Below are 17,621 nucleotides of genomic sequence, written 5' to 3'. Positions count from 1 at the left end.
TTGTGAGCCATCGCTAAAGGTGCTAAAAATGGCGTCCATTCATATTACGGAACGCTTCTGTGCGTCATCTTAGGGAATCACACCCTCTGAAAATCGCCAGGCTGTTCATGGATGCGCTGGCAGAAATTGATGACGCGTTCCTGTCGTGCTTCTACATAATTACTGGGGACTGCATACATCAAAGATTGCGAGTGTCCCCACAAGCAAAACTCCGCGACTAACCTGGAGTTTTTCAGAGATTAAGAGAAGTGAGAAAAGCATGCCTTACTGTTAATGGACACCATACTGACTAGTTACTTTAACGACGGCTCACAAGTGCACGTCGAATGTAATAGCAAGAAGATTAAACTAGAAGCTCTGCTGATTAATAGTAACAGAAAATGTGTTTTCATTCGCTTACTAACTTGTCATTTGCATGAGCATTGTTCATAGTTCTTAGGGTATTCATTTTGGAGTCCACGTTCACTGGGCATTTTCCCCTTGATATTGTTCGTCCCACCACCTCTCTAAATATGCTACAGGAGAATCTGGAATTGACCATACAAAAAGACATACCAAGTCTACGACGAAATGGACTCCATTCAAGAAACCCAACTTACGGCAAGCAGAACACCTAGATGCCAGTAATATCGAGGCAAGAAACCTGTGGGATAAGAACTGTCGATTTATTGTAAAATCCTGAAGGGCGTGAGTGGTTCCGATAGCATAACTGTCATACTACTGGCGCACAACTCCACAGGAAACTATGGGTCAAATTGAACACATCTCGTATTGGGCGTGGTCGATGGACAGTCTCACTTTACAAAGGCAGTTCTACAAAGTCTCCGGTTTGTGGCTGTGAGCCTCCGAACTAGACAACCAAGCACAACGGAGATGAATGCCCCTTGCGTTCTTATCAGGTGGGTTGGAGCGACCTCATGAAAGCTGACTATACAGCTATTATATACGGATTAGGAACTTGAATACTGACATTTAGTTAGTTTTATATGTGGTTTTTCTGTATTTTTGTTACATTCATACACTAATTTCATATACTTGTATTTTTTTCATAGCGTGTGAACCATACGAATAAATAAATAAATAAATAACTCGGCTTACCATTAGCATAATGCTACGGAATCTGATACGTCCGAAACTTTGTAATCCTATCTGTTCGCATATTAAAACCATGCAAAATTCTGTCATTGAAGCTACTATCTTCGCAGATCCAGCAGTGGAGAGGTGTCTTTCTTACTCCGTATAGCATAAGATCCCAAAAGATTTATGCATTCATTTTAGGCAACTTTTATTCCGAATTAAGGTTTCGTTTGCAATAACAATAAACAAGACTCAAGGTCAAGGAGAGGAGGGGACAATGAAATTCACAGAGAAAATCGGCGAGACGAAATGGACGAAGGGCGAGGGAAGGCGGAGATGAACTGGGAGAGGGGTTAGGAGGGCTTAGAGAAGGGGGAAGTGTAGATATACAGAGAGAGGGGGAGGAGGGATGGACGGAGAGAGGGGCGAGGGGGAGTAGATGGATAATGAGACAGGGGAAAAGAAATGGAGAAAGAGATGGGAGAAAAGAAGATTTCAGTGTATATCCCGTTCCTATACATATTTAGCAAATTAGGAACCATTGCTGAGATCGCTTGTAAAATAGTAAAGTCAAAAGGGAGAACACGCTGTAAGGTGTCAGGCAAATCCAACACCTTACATGAAAACCCTGACATAATAAGCAAATCTACTAGTATGTCACATAGCTCCGAATAAATCGTGACATTAAATTAACCAAAGTAATACGAGTAACGAGTGAGCAAATGGAATACCACAGACTAACACAAGAATGCCTAAATTCATGTCGTACCTTCCCACCGTGAGGCAGACGCAGTTCCGAGGGGAGAAACGAGGACAGAAGCCGAGAGCAGAACCGTGTTAAGATAGAAAAGAGAGGGGCTGGGCACCCACGCCGCGAGCCTACCTGTACAACTATACAACCCGCACGTTTTAGCGTCAGGCTTTTTCGCGTCTCAGGTATGTCAAGGACAACCCCCAGCCCATGTTAAAAGCTAGAGCCCTCCAGAAAAGCAGTATAGATCTTACGATAACACAAAAAGGGCCACTACCACCCGCAAGTTTTAGCGTGAGACTTTTTCGCGTGTCTGTTACATTAGGATCACTCCCCAGCCCATGTTAAAATATAGAGCCCTCCAGAAGAGCAGTATAGATCTTACGATAACGCTAAAAGGACCACACTAGCTGCAGGTTTTAGCGTGAGACTTTTTAGCGTCTCTGTTACGTTGCAAACTTTAAAAACATTGCCCCACCACGAAAAGTATAACGTTTCCAATTGGATAGACAGAATTTTTGTAGGCGGAGCGTAAGGTTAACATTGAGACCCTGATTGGTCAGATGAAAACACAGCCAGATAGCTTTTTTAAACTAACTTCGGTAAATTGTAGTAAGGAGAAGTTCGTGAGTTAGTTCCGAGACAGTGGGCTGGATGGCTGCTGCGCCGGCCGCTGCCGCCCTGACGCTGCTTAGACACCGACAAGGTAATGAACGCACGCGATGCCGCATTTTTGAGCGCATAAGGCTTCACTCAGAACTGCAGAAGTCTCATCTGTTACACCCCTTTTTCCGTAAAACTAATGGTGATCGTTAATTAAAAGTCATGGTGTTCACATTTGCCACTTGAAGAACAGATGTGAAACGCGATGATTTTTCTTTTATATAGTTATTGAGAAGCCACATCAGCCACTGTAATTTACGACAAGTTAGATAAGTTATTAAAGATAATTGAGAGTCACTGTAGACCATTTTGATAGTTTTCTCTTTTGTGAAACTTAAATTAAACCTAGATTATAGATGTGATATGGCATAGGTCATCCTTCGATCGCTTGTAGAACTTGGAAACCCATTTAGGGAATATTCGTTCACATTTTTGTTGAACGCTGTTGGTTTTTACCATCGTGTATTAAAACATTTCCTTTTATCAATAGTGCAATTTATAAACGATGTTTTGTGAGTAGAATAAAATTTCCAATGGTAAACTTAACTGCTTTTTCGACGTTATTTTACCAGCTAACTAAAAATAGGAAAGCCTTGAACCCTTTCCACTATATCTAGTTAGAATTAAGATTCTTTTACAGGGAGTGCAGTGGAGCTGACGCTGAGATCATTAAGCATTTGATTATATCATCGCTAGTCTCACTGAACTCTTCTGAATTCTACATGTCATGTGTGGTCTGGCGTCTCCTTACCAGCAACAGGTCCCAGGTTCAAACTAGTTCCCTAAAAAACACGCTCAGAGCGTCGTTGCGCGAAAGTGGTAGGGAGACACGATATAGAACAAACAGACACCACCATGAATGTTTAGAACGCTGCTATTTACAGAAATAGTCATGGTTCTACGCACAAAATAAGAGAAGTTATTTAGCTTCTCAGTGATGGACGCAATCATTAGAAGTGGCTAATGACTTTTATACGTGCTGATTAAGCAGCCCATTACGTAGATGTAAATTGCTGTAGCTCTTAAAACCAATTGCCAGTGTCTGAGGCCTTATCAACATTTGTTTCGACGTGTGCTAGCGGCATAGTCTTAGAGAGTAAATTGGTAGACTCTTGCGATATGCGTTAATAGCGGTTTCCACTGATGGATCATAAGCAGCCTCAGTAACAAGTAAATATGTCCTCAAGAAAACGCGATGTCACCGACACTCGCTTTTACCGCATGTGATGTTCCACACGATAGCTGTGGGCAGTAACCAGCGCTGGACTGCGTTAACGCACGCACAGGACTAATTTAGGCAACGCGCAGAAAATTAACATCGAGATGGCTGAATTGACAGCCTGTCATTCATGAAGACCGAGCTGCGCTTCAGCAATGGGACTTCATGCTGTGGCGCGAGAATAGAGTGGCGAGCATTTATTAAACAGATCCGGAACATTCTATGAAAGTGCATCTGTATACAGCCGCAGATAAAGTATGCACTGGCCGAACGTTTATGCGCAATGAGGCAACCTTCAGATTGTGGCTACTACTGCATTCCAGACACATAATGAGAAAATGTATAAAGCCTGTAATGAATCTTAATACTCCATTTTTATCGTGTTACTAGCTGACAAACTCGGCATTGCTCGGGTATTCATTCTGCCAATTTTCTATTTGAAACGAAAACAGAAAATGAATTGTGTTTTTAGTGTAATATCGCGGATAGTTTCTGTACGCTGAGCGCAGTTGCTTCGCGTGTCTACAACGCGATTTTGTAAATGTCTCTACAGCAACGCCTCTTCATAGCTCTTCACCTGGCGACTGCTTTCGCCTACAGCAGTTTGCGTTTCGCAATTGAAAACTGTCAAAGCACTGCAGGATGTCAGAGATTTCCATATCGACACGGCTGTAGGAGTATCTTAGTAGTGCAGAATAAGTGTACTAAAACTTCAAGTATGAAGCGGCATATTTTTACACATATCAGTGTTTATTACGTCATACTTCTTGAACTATGTGTCGTACAATGACATGTTTCTTTAGGTACGTTCAGCGGCACGTGTATATTGTCTGCAAACTGTGTTGCGAATAGAGTTCGTCACAAAAAAAAAAAAAAAAAAAAAAAAAAATTTAAACGGTATGCACAATGCGGCAGCTTTTCGCGCATCTCACTGTTTATGACGACATATCTTCTGAACTATAAGTGGTATAACATCCTAATTTGGGAGGTGCATTTAGCTGCGTATGTGGATACTGTCTGCGAAAAGTTTGAGAATAGGGTTTAGTAGCACAGAAGAAATAAATTTAAACGTCGTACATGATGTGGCAGTTTTTCAAGCATCTCACTGTTTATGGCGTTATTGCTGCTGAATTATGGTAGTTTGGTGGTTCTTGTTGTTAGACACACACGAATACACACACGCACGCACACACACACACACACACACATTTTTACAGTATGTATGGATTCTTCTTATAACAGTTTTTCTCAATAACAAAACAATATTACATCGATAAGCCCTGAATTTTGTTCCTTTAATACATGCACATAGTTTATACACTGAAGTGCCAAGGAAACTGTAACAGGCATGTCTACTGAAATACAGAGATATGTGAACAGACAGAATACGGCGATGCCGTCGGCAACGCCTATATAAGAGAATAAGTGTCTGGTACAGTTGTGATAGGATACTGCTGCAACAGTGGCAGGTTATCAAGGCTTGGATTTGAACGTGCTGTTGTAGTCGGCGCACGAGCGGTGGAACACAGCATCTCCGAGGTAGCGATGAAGTGGGGGTTTTCCAGTACGACCATTTCACGAGTGTACCGTGAATATCAGGAATCTGGTAAAATATCAAATCTCCGACAGTGCTGCGGCCGGTAAAATATCCTGCAAGAACTGGACCAACGACGACTGAAGAGCATCGCGTGACGGAAGTGTAACCCTTTCGCAGACTGCTGTAGATTTCAATGCTGGGCCATCAAAAACTGTCAGCATGCGAACCATTCAGCGAAACATCATCGATATGGGCTTATAGTTGGACGACTCTCCTTTCAAATTGTGTTGAGGGGATGGACGTGTACGTGGATTTAGACAATCTCATGAATACATGGACACCGCATATCAGCAGTGTACAATTCAAGCTGATGGAGGCTCTGTAATGGTGTGGGGCGTGTGCAGTTGGAGTGATATGGGACATTCGACACATCTAGATACGATTCTGGCAGGTGATAAGTAAGCAAACATCCTGCCTGATCACCTGCATCAATTCATGTCCATTGTGCAGTCCGACGGACTTGGGCAATTCCAGCAGAACAATGCGACACACCACACGTCCAGAGTTGCCACAGATTGGCTTCAGGAACACTCTCCTGACTTTAAACACTTCCGCTGGCCAGCAAGCTCCCCAGTCATGAACATTATTGAGCATATCCGGGATGCCTTGCAACGTGCTGTTCAGAAGAGATCTCCATCCCCTCACACTCTTTCTGATATATGGACAGCAGTGGACTAGTTCAGACATTAGTGGAGTCCAGTGTTGCGGCACTTCTGCGTGCTCGCGGGGACCCTACACCCTATTAGGCAGGTGTACTAATTTCTTTGGCTCTTTAGTGTATAACACTGTTGTGTATCAATTTAGAATCTTCGTAATTTTTATATGAAAGGAGCTAAGTTGGCTTTAATTACAGAAAAAGTTTTAGCTGGCCTGCATTTAAACTTTTCCGTCTAGAGTGTCTAGAGTGGAACTGACAGTGGAACATGACCTCTGAACTACATCTCTAAGAGATGTTGAATTGATTGGTATTTGAATAGAAGTCTTGAAACTTGTTATATCCTAATTATTTAATAGATGTAATCAAAGGCTGTAGTCATAACTCTTTACCATTAATAAGACTCATATTTAATGTATTAAAAATGACGTTTTTATTCCAAATATAGTTTTCAGTAAATTTCTTGAAAACTTTTAGAGGTAGCTTAGTGGGGTTCCCTTGTTAAGGTTTTCATATCAAACTGACGCTTCATACCAATTTTCGTGTTTCCAAGTCTAATATTTAGCGCCTTCAATTTTTCTTAAAAACGTGAATTCTGACCAAATTTTGTTCCTTTCAAGTTGACTTGTAACAGTTATTTTTGATACACATTTGCACATTATGACCGATTTTTGATTTTATAGCTTTATTATTTAGCGCCACTTTTTTATGCATATATTTAGGGAAAGATATTCATCTCATCACTCTGAGATTGAAAAACTGAAACATTAATATACCGAAGCCTATTTTGACAGACTTTGTAAAAGCTATTCTAATTTTTAATTTCATCCTTAGTTTTTGGTGCAATACTTTTATGCTACGCACAGGCTCATTAATATGACGTGGCGCTATTAGCAGTGAACTGTGGTACATCTCGGCACACGCGCTCGCCTCTATATCTCTCAAATAATACAGCGCATGTTTGGTCACACACAGCCTTTTTATTCTGTATTTTAACCTGGAATTGACATCTTAGTGCTCAGTGATGTGTAGATTTGTCAGTCTCACTTACGGCAACGATACCACGTGTTGGCGTGGTAGTCTTGTGGTACAGCCCATGGCTGATAAGAGAAAAGTCATGGGATCGAGACCTAGGCGCTCTTCAGGTATTTAGACTTTTTAATCTAGAAATCAATTTTCAGTGCTGTGGAGATTCGTAAGAAAAGAAATGTGTTTCCGATTTCATGTTAAAATGTAGATTGTTTTTTCCCGGTTGCGTAAGTGGATAGGGATACAGCAAGTAGCCAAAGTGGGGTCCACTTGAAAAAGTCCCATACTGCTTAGAGCCATTTGAGCCATTTTGAACCGAAATAACAATGATACTCACAGACTTTTACCTTTCCAGTTCAAAGGGCTTTAATTCCCTATTCCCTATTAACCTCGCCTTTAACAAAACCTAGGACAAGTGAATGAAAGTTGCTGGGATTGAATTAAACGTGCATTGTTTTTCGTATTTTACAGTTGCGCTTTGCCTTGTTACGTCTGACATCGCTGCATAATAGGAGAGCTATTTTCTTTTTCTTTTCTTTTCTGCTTGTTTTTTTCAAGCTACTGTCGGTCGCGAAATTAAAACCACAGTGAAAATCTGAAGAAGCTTTGCGCAGATGTGTTGAGTAGTGTCTCTAGTACGCCCGTCGATCGCGCCACGTTGCACGCAGTTCTTAGTTCTGAGCGCACAATGAGCACATAAAGATGCCTAGAACACTCTAGTGTCCTCCAAGTGTGGAGTGCCTCTTAAGGGGATCTGCCTGATTTCGTGAACCACATAACGCAATTGTCATACGCTTTGTTCTTCATGACAATTCTCGGCCGCACACTGCAGATGCAAAATTACACTCCTGCACCGTTTTCGCTGGGAAGAGTTTGATCACCCACTCTCTGATTTTCACCTCTTTGGGCACATGAACCGCTGGCTACGAGGACAGTGTTTTGACATTGACGACGAGCCGCAGACCAGCACAGGGAATTGGTGCAATGCTACAGCGGCTGCTTTCTATGACGAGGATATTGGAAAGTTGATCTCATGTAGCGACAAATGTCTAAGTTGGAGTGGCGACGATGTAAATAAGTAGATAATAATAATAATTTCGTGTAGCTTAATGACCTGGTGCTTTTTTTAGGCTCCGATTGGTCGTGAAATTAAAACTGAAGGGTGGCAAGACACTGTCTCACTTCAAAAACATCGTCAGTTAGATTAACATTCATATTTTACGGAATGATCTCAGTGTTCCCTGGTACTACATTTGCTATGTGCTCCTAATGACTTTTTCTATATGAGGAAATGGTGGGCAGAATGTTCTTGTAACTGCATGTGTAACCCGTAGAGAGGTTGTATCTGGGGGGGGGGGGGGAGGGGAGGGGGGTATAGGGGAGGCAATCAAGAACAGGGAACGAAATCAGCTGGCGACCGTAAATACTAAGCACAACGACCTGGCCCTGCGAGTGATTCTGGGAAACCCTACGCAGTGGTTCTTACCAGAAGAGGAACTTCTGGTTGAAACTCTCTCTTGCTTCTGCTTAGGGTTGGACGGAAGAGTGCCAGTTCCGAATACATGCTATCCTGGCTAGGCGCCCGTCCGTCATGGAAGACGGCTGGATAGTTAAAAGTTTGAGACTGCTGTAAACTGAGGTTTTGTGTTAAAGTCATAAAACTCTGTGTATTCACATGTTTGAAGCTTGGACGATACCGAGAGAGGCTGGTGTAGGTATCGAGTGGAGGTAGGACTGTAACCCCACGCCCCTCTTCCTGACGCTAGGAAGTTGCCACGTTCTTTTAGTGAGTGAAAATGACATATACTTCACAGTCACCACTATCCGTGAAGCTTAGCAGCGTTGTTTCAGCAATTGGAAATGTTTGATGTGGAAAGATTAGATCACTCTGTAAATGAGGGGCAGTGGTTCTGTCTAGATAGCGGTTGTAGGCGCTTCAGTCCAGACCCATGCTGTTCCAACGCTCGCAGGTTCGAATCCTGCCTCGGGCATGGATGTGTGTGATGTCCTTAGGTTAGTTAGGTTGAAGTAGTTCTAAGTCTAGGGGACTGATGACCTCAGATGTAAAGTTCCATAGTGCTTGGAGCCATTTGAACCTGTCTAGATAGATGTTATTTTGTCGAAACGTGGCTATACTGTGAGAAAGACGCCTCACTAATCTTTTTTCAGACAAAAGAGATTTGGAGTCGCTGATTGGCTCATTTCAGGATATGCAGAATTGAGGCCTGGTCTCCCACCAAGTTAACCCTGATGCTATCTCTGGATCGGCTTTTGAGCAAACAGAACAATCAAGAGGGGAGACTCAGTGAATAGAGGATAGTTCGATTGGTTTGTGCAGTTTTGGGGACGTTAAGTTTTGCTAATTCGGCTCCCGTATATGCTTTGTGGACATGTTAATTCTTCCTGAATAGGCCGTCTGAGGATTGGCAATTATAGCATGCACCGTCGAGCCTTTCAGTCAAATTGGTTCTGCCAGACCTGCGAAATCTGCCGGGATTTCAGGGCTCTGAGAGGGAAGTTTCCCGCGTTCTGATAATCAGAACGCCTGGCCGTGCAGATTGCATATTTTCGTGGACGTGTCAGAACATTACAGCAGCCGCAGCGACCGCTCCTCGCCCGAGCGCACCGCTTGTTACTGTCGCCTAAATCAAGGGGAAAGGGTTGTTAAATGATACTCACAGCTCCCTGTTCTCAGGTGAACCACCGTTCGTGGTATTGTTGATCGTATTTGAATCCATTTGAATAGGGGTGGGCCTCACAGTGTAATCATGTAAACAAAGCCATATTGTGTTGTAAAAGAGGCTAATTAAGGGGAGAACTAGTATAGCTTCCACCCCAATGTATGCTGTGCCTATCAAACACCATACCTTAACTGATTTGTGTTTGACATTTTTATGTAAGATTTACCAGCTGGTTCTCCAGAAAGTTGTTGTTAGTGTGACTGAGGAAGTCGGGATAAGGGATACACTTAGCATAGAATGTCAAGGCCCCTATAATGTCACTCCTGAAACACAACAACTACCAAATCAATAAATTAACAATCTATTCAAAGATACTATTTAAAAAACAGCAAAGAGACAATCAAAAAGTGGCCCTCCTTAAGACAATATAAAAATGTCACAGATATCTTGCTTCTCAAGCAAGGCAACAAATTACTATTACAAAACTGATTTAAAGAGATGAGCCACAGTGATTTCAATACTTAAAAGAAAAAATGTGACACAGATAATTTATTTAAAGGAGCAAAAATTTGTAATATGAAAGTGATTTATGAAACGCGCACCAGTTCATTAAGAATCCAAATAACAGAATCAGCACAAAATATTAATACAATTCATCCCAAGCAAATAAAAACTTATTTTTTTAAAAATATGTATTTGAAACACTATAAATGGTTATCAACGGGCAATGACGCCAGGCTTCCCTGGGCAAAAGATGACTTAACTTAAAATGCCGGAAGCAGTAGAGCAGCCGTCCAAAACAGCACCTAAAACCCGGGGCGCAACCGGGAGTCACTTCCCATTAGACGGCACGTTACAGCTTCTGTGCACCGAAGTGGAACATGGCGTCGTCGCACATACCCGAACTCGCAGTAAACTGGAACACAATTAGACCGCAGAAGACATGACAAACACCAACCAAACATCAATTAATATAAGTTAAGAGATCAATAAACAACAAGTAAATGAAAAACCAATGGATCTTTTACTAATACTCAGTGATTGCTTTCAAATAAATGCACATATATAAAGGACTTACGTACAAATAGCTTTACTAATAACTAAGCGCTTTCAGTAAAAGTGACCCAAATTTTACAACAATATACAAGGTACGTCGATTTCATGGCAATTAAAATACACTGAAAATATCATACAGACATTCTGGATACTGTCCCCCCAAACAACCATAATACAGTATAACACACACCTTCGATCTAATCAGCTTCCTAATAGTAATACAACCACCGGATTTTTAAAAGGAAATAGTAGCTGCTAGTCTCCAAGCGGTTACACATTCTGCCGGCTGCTCTTACTTCAACAACACGTGCATTAGGGCAACCAAGCAACAAGTACACTCGCTGCAACGCAAATCGTTCAACGAAATGAAGACACCGAAATCACTTACACCTTCGATGGAGAATATCATTCGAGATGGTCTCCAGGGACGGGTCTTTCCGAGCAAACAGACACCAACGCAATGCGACGAACAGGGCCCGGAGTAGACATCAGGTAGGGCCACCACAAACTCGCGACCGCCTTACGAGGCAGACCCGCCGTGCCCCAGTTGGCCGATCCCGCGTGTTTTCCTCTTTCGTCCACGCAAGCACGTCCTTGCGCCTCGTAGCGAGTCCCACCAACTGCCACGAGCGCGAAACACCGGCGAGATCACAAAAGGGGCAAGGATCCTAGTGCAGCCGCGTAATCGATAGTGTCGCGCCATGAGCTGGTGTGCCACAAAAGGCGCAGCACGACTCAGTTAGTCAAGACTTAATAGAACTTGTCATTATTTTTTAAACCTAAATACGCCACTGTTCTCATTCATATTCCTTCTACTATTCACTGTTTTTATTTTATTGTGGTGGTACGTGAGTACACCACTAATTTAAATTTCAAAATTATTAAATTAAATAATTTGATGATTAATTTGACATCTGAAAGTGATTACATGCATAGGACAACAAAAATGCCGTGAGTAAATTCACTAATTCATACAGAAGACTCATGTGAGTAGCACAAGATTTGAAGGTTGTTGACAAGTTAATATTTTTCGTTCTGTAAAGATAGGAACATGTAGCGGCACTCAGACATATATTTCTGATTAAAGCAAACGACACCTTGCAACTTGTCCAGGATCTCGAATCATGGTACTTCTGTGAGGAAGCTAGTGCGTTGCCTTGCGGAACAGGTGGTTGTTTTTCTTTTTTATACGAAGTGAGACTATGGCGCACTGAAAACATATAGACACGGGTTTGGCGCGAAGTGTTACATCTCAACAATCTGTAATATGTCGTAGTCATTTTTCCCGTCTAACTATTCTTTGTGTCATTTATTTTCTTTTTTTCTTTGGTTGTTTCTCATTGTGTCTTGTCAGAGACTCCTGCGTCATTTGTTGTCTGAAGTTGCGTGGTTGCTAACAGTGTTCTGCAAGCTTTTGTGAAAGAAATTTGATTATGGTAAAGTGTATGATATTTTAGGGTAGGTTTTGTTTCATGGGCTTAGGCATAAATGTGTGTGTTATTTAAAAGAAGACCAGAGTAGAGTGCCGGCGCATGATGCGTAAGAATCGTAAACTTTCGGCAGTAGCAATCGATTTGAATGCTAAGAAAAGCAAAGCTCGTTTGTATAGTGAGAAGGCTGTGCACTAATGTCGTCCAAAATGGAACACGAACCAGCTATTGAGGCACAACAAGATAAACGTTAGAAGAAGTATATTTAAATCAGTCTGCAAATAGGGCACAAATGCAGAGTTCTCTAATGGCGATTGTTCATTTCACTCAGGAAATGAAAGGGAAAACGATGCCGAGGCTGCAAATCAAAGAGGTACAATCAGGAAAATCAGTCCGATTTCTCGGGCAAGATGTCAAAGAGCAGTTGAGTCGCGCGGATCTAGTCCAGCCACGTTACTGGAAGTACGCAGTTAGAGTCGATCATTCAATTTATGCAATAGGTTGAGAAGAGACAATAGGAGGACGAAAAAACAGAGGAAGGAAAGGGAAGAGACGACAGGAAGAAGACCAAAGACAAGACAGCCTCATTAACAAAATTAGGAAAATTCAGAAGAGACAAGACAAGGAGAAAAGGAGGCCGGACGAAGCCAAGAAACAAATTAAGGAAATTCAAAGGAGGGCGGGTGAGTTTGTCGAAAACGTAAATCAGGTCAGGAATGAAATTAAGGATGTAAAATCAGACTAAGACAGACAGGTTAGTAGAACAAAATGCACAAAAAATGCCCAAATTGCGCGAGATCAGTCAGCGCCGGCAAAGGTAGAAGTGAATGCAACGAAAATGCTGTATCTGCTCTTAAAAACAGGTACAGAGAGTAATTGAAAAGACAGAGGAAGAAATGTTAGGAATCCACGAGCAAGACGAGCAAACGCGTCGAATGCAGAATGAGCTGGCGCATGAGGTGAGACAAATGTGCAAAACGGGACGCTCGTATAGGAATTTAGCCAGAAGCAACAGCAGGTAGACGTGAATTAGTTGGGAACCACGAATATCAAAGACAAAATTTTTCTACTCAACCCATAGCCATAGCCGATATACGGCAGGAGCGTCCGCTTAACGGGGTACGGAGCTTGACGGAGCGCGCGCAGAGTACCGAACTGGACCACAATAGTGTGCGAGTCCGACGTATGGAAACATAACTACATGACTCTGATGACACGAGACGAACAACATTATTCAGAGATCGATCGGGGTGAAATAGTGGCGCGCGCGCGCGCGCGCGCTCGCGCCAGAAGTACGAGAGAGTCCAGGGACGCAACATTATGAATATTTCGACTTAAAACATTTCCCCTCAATTCAAAATTTTCTGGTTTATAAAGAAAGCGGCAATTAATTACATCCAAAGACTTGGATTGCTCAGTACTATAGGGTACTACCCGAGTCATGGCCACTAGTATACAAATTGGGATGTGACTGTGGATACCTGGAAGGTTCAATAACAGAGCGTATGCAGAGCTTTGCAGTAAACTGACGCAACTACGGGGAATTCAGAGAGACTTTCCTAATCGGAAATTTGTGGTAAGGCCTTATGGGACCAAACTGCTGAAGACATCGGTCCCTAAGCTTACGCACTATTTAATCTACCTTAAACTTAAGCTAAGGACAACACACACACCCATACCCGAGGGAGGACTCGAACCTCCGACGGGGGAAGCCGCGCGAGACTTTCTTAAAGGCCTACTGGTCACAGGACAGTCAAAATAGAATTAAAGAGGAGAGTATGTAAGGGAAGGATTACGAAGCGGGGTGCCGCAATCTGGTAAAATTTTTTGAGACTCTCATAAACAAGAATAGTAATATGGAACAACCGCATAGTAGTAAAGAGATAATGTGACACTGCTATATGAAAGTGCCTTTGAAGTGCCAGGAACTGCTCATTGTTAAATGTAATGTCACAACAGAATCATTCTATACGCCCGCATCTCGTGGTCGTGCGGTAGCGTTCTCGCTTCCCACGCCCGGGTTCCGCGGTTCGATTGCCGGCGGGGTCAGGGATTTTCTCTGCCTCGTGATGGCTGGGTGTTGTGTGCTGTCCTTAGGTTAGTTAGATTTAAGTAGTTCTAAGTTCTAGGGGACTGATGGCCATAGATGTTGAGTCCCATAGTGCTCAGAGCCATTTGAACCATTTGAACCATTCTATACGACAGTTAGACTTTGTCAAGGAAGCATAAAATGCGAGGGACCGAAGGAGACACAATGGACGAAATTTATAAGGTGCATGTGATGGAAATACTCACGGGCAACAGAGAAATAGAAACAAGACGACAAGAAACCAATATCATGGCCAAAGATTAAAGAGCCTCAGTGGAATAAGCAGTCGCGGGACGTATGGTGGTGACTCAAGAAACCAGAAATAGCAACAGGAGGGAAATGCAAAATTCTAACCAGTTTATGTTGGCGATCAGGAACTCATGACAAACAAGCAATAATGGAATGACTAGTAAGGGGAGTCCGCAACATGATCACCAGAATGACGTAGCGGAAATTAGACCTCCTGAGCCCTCAAATACAAACCGCAGTTGAAGTACGCGTAGGAACTGAAATTCGGCCGCTGCGACCTCATCTCAAAACAAAGCCGCACTTAATATCGGTACGGGCAACTTTATATTTACAGTTCATTAAGTCAGTGCTAAGAATCATTCGTTTCCAATTCATTTATGTAGTCATTTAGCGTATTGTTGTTTGTTTGTTTGCACTTACACTTTTGGATGATTTATTATTATAATTAGCGGATAATATCTTCTTCTATGAGTTCTGATCAATGAGTTAGGCGTTTGTAGTTTTCTGTAGGGCATCTGCACTTTGATAATCTACCGTAAATTTAAGACTTACTGTAATCCTATCGTCTATCACAGATAGAAAATGCTTTCGTGAATAGGAATGTGCCGATTTCTCTGCGGAAACCTCTGGGGCTTGTAATAAAACTGGTTGGTTTACCGCTGAGCACAGCTTGTTGTGCCACAGCAAAAGTATGTGTTGGAACCGTGTGAAAATTGCACTTTGGTTCAGAAATAATTGCACAAGTTTTGGAGACACAATTCTTCTCAGAATCCATCTTGAAATGTAGAAATGGTTTGGTGTCTTCCTTTGATACTGTGTGCACTGCCAGTGGGGCGAATGCCCGCTCTGTTCCATCATTCGTATCGGGGCGACGGTAGTGGTACTACCGATGTGGATTTGCGATCTAATAGCTGTCCCTGTAACGATATTGATAATGCCAGTGATACTCATGGCGATATCTTACGAGATGACCATACGTGTATTGACGTTCGAGTATGGTTCCTTTTTCCGCTGTGGTTCGATTAGGGTTTCGCCAGTGAAGCGATAGTTTTTTATTGACGATTTTCGAACATGGTTCACTCATGAATAATTACCTATGATGCGATATTTTTTCGCCATTAGTGCGATGATGTTTGCCTTGTGGTATTTCGATTTTGAATGGCCAGCGGCAGAGGCCGTCATCGGGGACGTTCTGTTTTACATGGCATGAGCACATGGAATGCGAGTCAAGGTAGTACGTTTTTAGATCAACGAGAGGGAAATGGCGAATGGGACCAGATAAAAACGAAAAATAATCACCAAATCTTTTACGCTACATGTTACAAAAACTCTTGTTTTTTGTCTTTGTAGCAGCTGTTATGTGATGTTGCCTATATGTCGATTTTTGAGAGTTGTCGGTAAATTTTTGCTTAACTCCGATCTTCCTGAAGATCAGTAGGGAGTGCACAGGTGGCGGTGAGTGGTATTTGATCCAGATTCTGCTTCAGGTAGCCGCATAAGTTGGCATGGGGAGAAGTATCTAAGTGAAGATTAGCGTAAAAGAGAAAGGGTTAGAGGTAGCTGGACTTGGTAACGGGTAGGATATAAGTAGAATTAGGTTTTGCATTGTGTGAGAGTGCTTGAAGTATGAATGTGTATGCTATGCTGGTTTAGCCCAATGGGGTGCATGAGCGGTCTTGGAAAACTAACAAAACACTGGCATGTACAGCAACATGACTTCTAAACTCCTCCCGGACAGGCTATGAAGGCCCAACGGCACCGACCGGCCGCCGTGTCATCGTCAGCCCATAGGCGCCACTAGATGAGGATACAGAGGGACATGTAGGCAGCACACCGCTCTCCCGGCCATATCTCAGTTTCCGAGACCGGAGCCGTTACTTCTCAATCAAGTAGCCTCTCAATTTGCCTCACAAGGGCTGAGTGCACCCCACTTGCCAACAGCGCTCGGCAGACCGGTTGGTCACCCATCCAAGTGCTAGCCCAGCCCGACAGCGCTTAACTTCGGTGATCGGACAGGAACCGGTGTTACCACTGCGGTAAGACAGTTGGTAGCAACATGACTTCACCGCTAGAAGATGATTAGTTTATTTCTTCTAGATCAGCGATTAGTGATCGATGTTTATTTAAACTAAAAAAAGATCTATAATAAATGGTAATTTTTAAGGAGCCTTAGAAGTAATTGTTTAAACAAAAGAAAGCAGTAAGGCACGTTTCAATTCTTTGCATTAATCATACTGTAAAGTTTCAACTACAAACAATTCATATTTTTACTACAGTTTTCCACATGTGTGTTTCTATATACATTATTGTAAGAACATTGCACTAAAACATGCGCTAAAGAGTCTGCAGAGGACCACTGCATTCTAAATGGGAAGCAAGAAGTAGACCCATGGACAGCCGCGACTGTGCGCTGGGCAGGTGGCACACGTTGCTGTGTGGCTGGCGTGATGTAGCGCAGTCTCACCTGGCGCGTGCGCTGCAAAGCGTGTAGCTATGGGAATGACATTACCACATGGTTACCAACCGCAACGAGTGATCAGCTGACGATGTCACCACATGACTACACAGCTGTAAGCCAAAGGGGACTGGCCTCCATCCCTCCCTCCGAGGCTACAGGGCAAGCAGCCGGCACGCGTGACTACGTTAGCGCAGCTCACAGGTGGTAGAGGTGTCTACAGAATCCAGCCGTCCCTTTCAGTTACGCCAATGGAGAGGAATTCCAGGTGCTGCGGTACATCAGCAGGGGAGCCTCACCAGCAGCCATCAGGTAACGGAGGCTCGCCCCTGATTCCAAGCGACCACCTGGGGACACGGCTGTTTGATGCAAGACTCTCGAGGGACCAGACCTGAACATAACGCCGCTGCCGACGAAAAAGGCAGGACTGGAGACCGCCAAGTCAAGCGATTGACATCTCCAGACACTTGGCACAGCACCGATAACTGCTTCTGGAGGACTGTTTGTCAACTAGTGCTCCACCTCTTGACTGTCAATAGTTCAGATGCTTGCCTGTTGCTGCCATAGACTGGAGACAGGTCCTGCCACAGACACCACTGCCACCACCTGATGACATTAAGCAAAGGGGTAACCCTTCTCTTACCACCGATTCACTTTCCCCCCTCCCCTC

General features: G+C 43.1%; 1 pseudogene; it reads right to left on the bottom strand.

Annotated features, from left to right (window-relative positions):
* Positions 1 to 16,428: 16,428 nt before the first annotated feature.
* LOC126289642 (5S ribosomal RNA) lies at positions 16,429 to 16,546 on the bottom strand (annotated as a pseudogene).
* Positions 16,547 to 17,621: the final 1,075 nt, after the last annotated feature.

Source organism: Schistocerca gregaria, chromosome 1, assembly GCF_023897955.1.
Source record: "Schistocerca gregaria isolate iqSchGreg1 chromosome 1, iqSchGreg1.2, whole genome shotgun sequence".
NCBI classification, from domain to species: domain Eukaryota; kingdom Metazoa; phylum Arthropoda; class Insecta; order Orthoptera; family Acrididae; genus Schistocerca; species Schistocerca gregaria.
Note: the sequence above shows the minus strand (reverse complement) of the source record. Positions and strands in the feature narration are given on the sequence as shown.